Raw genomic sequence first — 3637 nt, 5'->3', positions numbered from 1 at the left:
AGAGAGACAGAGAGACAGAGATCCAGAAACCAAGCCAGGGCTCTCCGGGACCGCGAAGCTCACCACTGAATCGAGAGCACCGAGATTTTAAATAAAAAAAAATTAAAAAAAACCCAGCCCTGGGACACTTAGGCTGCCAGCTTGCATTCGAAGGCATATAGAGCTGTGGTCGTGAGAGCTCCCTGTCATTGGCATCGCAGCGCTAGGTGCGCGCTCGGCTCTCCCATTGGTATGCAGCGACCATTTCCCTGCAAGCCTCAAAGGTGGAACCACTTAGAAGGATTACAAGCGTGATTTGATGGCCTTTCCAAAAGTTGGTGGCCGGAGGAGGAACAACTGCAAGGCTACGGCATGATGGATATAATTCAGCCTTCCAGCGAGTTTGCAGCCCCCGCAGGGAAGCTCCTAGGAGCAAACCTCGGAGATCGTGAGCGCTCTGCAAGGATAGGTACTCGCCGCTGCCATCCTTTCCTACTTTGCCTAATTAAAACCAGTATTTCTTGCATGTAGGGTGTGCATTGTAAAGCACACAGAGTTCGGCTGCGGTGGCTACTGCACGCTCACAGGTGCTCGGGGTTAGTTGCATTTTTGAACTGGGTCATTTAGCTGTAAAGATGATGGTAGGAGGAGTGGTACTGAAGATGAACATAACCTCGGACCCTCTTTCTGGGGGAGAAAATCGTAAGTAATTCCAACAAATAGGCCAGGTGGCAGAGCAAAGGGCCCCTCCCCCAGTGGATCGCTCGCTCGTGTTGTAAAAGATAGAAGGAAAACGGCACGAGCTTTTTAATCATTTCCCATTGTGCGTTTCGCCTGGAGACAGCAGATTGGAAAAGGATCTGTCGAAGGCTCAGGGCTCTTCAGAAAATGAATGATGCAGCATTTTAATTATTTGTTCTAGGGGAGATTGTTTTGCTTCCATATTGGAACGTTTAATCTTAGATATGTGGAGATTAGTGGACTCAGAGATCCGGCAAAGGGGAGGAGGAGGTGGGAAGCGGGCACACTGGGGAGAAAGGGCTTCTTGTCCTCCCGGTGGACAAATGATGCTGGGCGCTCCCAGCAGGAAGCGGACGAACCCTGGGCTCCAGGGCCCTTCAAACCAACTTTTGGAGCTCTTCCTATCGCTTAGACACGCTATACTGAGATAAGGGAAAGGACATGTGTGAAATAGCCTTTAGGACATAGCCCAAATCGAGAATTTAGGGATTTGCAGTTCAAGAGAGAACAGAGAATGATTGCAGAGAGGGCCATTTACCGTCACTGGTAAGCTTAGGGAAGCCTCCCGGTTACCCATCGATTCCATCGCATCATGGGTTGCTATAAGATCCAGGAAACAGTCGCCGCCTCTGCATGTTGGGTACAGAAGGTGGTGTGTGTGTGTGTGCGTGGGGGGGGGGCGGGGAGGTGGCGCGGAGGAGGGGAGGTTGGCAGCTGGTGATGGGGAGATGGGATTGCTCTGGTTCTGAGCTTAGGCTGTTGGTCTGCTTCTAGGTGGAGATCTATCTGAGAAAATAGGGTGGGTCTGGAATATTAAGGGTGTAGTATGTTAGAGAATCCTGCCCGCCTGCTTACTTTGTCTCTGATCACTGTTTCCAGTCTTAGCTACTGTGGAGCAGCCAACACTTGTGCAGTCATTTTAAATGCAAAATATCATGGGAGTCTCCTATGACTGACATTAAAGGAACGTTTTGTTGACTTCGGCGATTTATATATGTATTTTTAGAATGGTATAAAGAATTGACACATAAAACTGCTTTTCTTTGAAATTTGGTTTTGTAAAAAGTGCTTTAATGGCAAGCCATCTCTACTGGCTAACTTTGAGCCCTTGGACAATTGAGGTTCAGTCCAATTTTTTTAGCAACCAGTTAAGTCCCACCCTTCCCCATGAGTTGGTGACAGGATTGGTGTGTGTGTGTGTGTGTGTGTGTGTGTGTGTGTGTATTGACAATGCACACTTCTCACTAACAGGACTCCTTCACTGTTCACTTGACCCTATCCAGTTTCTCCACTAAGATGCATTTTTTCCCCCTGCAAGTAGGACTGTAGAACCCTCAGCTGAGCCTTAAAAAATTCCTCTTGTAGGGCTCTGTGAACTAGGATCGGGTGACCTCTATACTGCAACATCTTCCCTCAATCACCCTCACCTCACAACTCCCTACCATCCCCTTCCCCAAAATATCAAGGAAAAATAGTTGGACACACATACAAAAAATCCCAGCTGCGCCCTCCACCCCGCCAGGTCTTTCCCAGTGGGAGAAAGTGAAATGTGTCATCATTACCCAAGTGTTCTGCATCTCCTTCCAGGGTTATTGGCTTGTCTCTGTTTTTAAAAAGGTGGAAGCAAACACAGGACTGTTGAATCCAAGGAAAACCAAAAAGGGTTTGAGCTGCAGCACAAACAAAAGGATTCCTGGTGCAAAGAGATCGAAGCAAAATGCAAGAGGAACTCTATCCAAGTCTCTGGGCTGCCTGAGCTTATTCGGGACACCCAAGCAGAATTAGCTAGACTCAGCTCTTCTGTTTTGGGGACCTGATTTTTCCTTTATCCCCATCTTTGGAGAGAAGTGTCTGTGCTATGAAAAGGATAATTCTGAAAGATAGGCATACTTTTGAACACGTCTTCACTAGAAAATGCAGCTTTGGGAACTAGAGGAGCAAATCAGTCAGGCGATAGTTTCCTTGAGAGTTAAGAAAAGAAAAAGAAATGCTTATATCCTCCCCACTACCATCTCCACCTTCCCCACCAAAGAAACATTCTCCGTCAGTCAGTCAGTCGCTCTCTCCCCACCCCATATCTCTCTCTCTCTCTCTCTCTCTCTCTCTCTCTCTCTCTCTCTCTCTCTCTCTCATCTGTCTCTCCCTTCTCCTCCCCTCTTCTCAGGGCTTCCTGGTGCTCGCGCCCCAACCCATGCTAAGCGCGTTCCCCTTCTTGAAGCTCATTTCTGTGACGTGGAAATCTGGTTCCACGGTTACAGAACATATTAAAATAAAAAGGCAACGCGAGCGAAGTCCAAGATTCCGCACTGTGATTGAGCCTGCCTTTCTCCCTGCCTTCCTCCCGCCCGTCCTCGCAGTGCCCAATGATGTGCTGCTGGTACCCAGAGAGAGAAGCGGCGGCGGAGGCGGCGGCGGCGGCGGCGGCGGCGGCGGCAGCAGCAGAGACGCCTGAGCTGGAAGCCTGCTGCAGCCCCTTCTCCTCCCTCCTCTATTGAGTGTGCCAAGCGGCAGTTCTGCATCCAAAAGAAGCCCATTGAAAGGCTCATTGCATTCCCAGCACGTCTCAAGCTTGCTGCCCCCACCCCCGTTATCCCCTTTTGCTTCAGCTTCAGCAAAAGGAAGGGAGGGAGGGGAACAGAATCCTTAAACTCAAACCTTTTTTTCCCCCCAATGTTCAATGCTAAAAAAAAAACCTCCTGCAAAATAGGTAAGTCAAAGACATCTGGAGCCTTTCTTGCCTAAATGTCAGGGACCTCAAAAACAAGAAAAAAACATTTAAATAAAATAATGGTGAAGAAGAAAGAACTTGAATAGATTTTAATATTTTATAAGGGAGACTGATACTGCGACGTAGTCTCATATTCTCTCTCTCTCTCTCTCTCTCTCTCTCTCTCTCTCTCTCTCTCTCTCTCTCTCT

At 48.4% G+C, this 3637-nt stretch overlaps 1 protein-coding gene across 1 annotated transcript in view; it reads left to right on the top strand.

Annotated features, from left to right (window-relative positions):
* Window positions 1-3637, top strand: part of SLITRK3 (SLIT and NTRK like family member 3) — a gene marked incomplete at its 3' end in the record, with an annotated part of 15289 nt that overhangs the window by 814 nt on the left and 10838 nt on the right. The gene's annotated exons all lie outside the window — the stretch shown is intronic.

The sequence above is a fragment of the Hipposideros armiger genome, unplaced genomic scaffold (assembly GCF_001890085.2).
Source record: "Hipposideros armiger isolate ML-2016 unplaced genomic scaffold, ASM189008v1 scaffold_697, whole genome shotgun sequence".
NCBI classification, from domain to species: Eukaryota; Metazoa; Chordata; class Mammalia; order Chiroptera; family Hipposideridae; genus Hipposideros; species Hipposideros armiger.
Note: the sequence above shows the minus strand (reverse complement) of the source record. Positions and strands in the feature narration are given on the sequence as shown.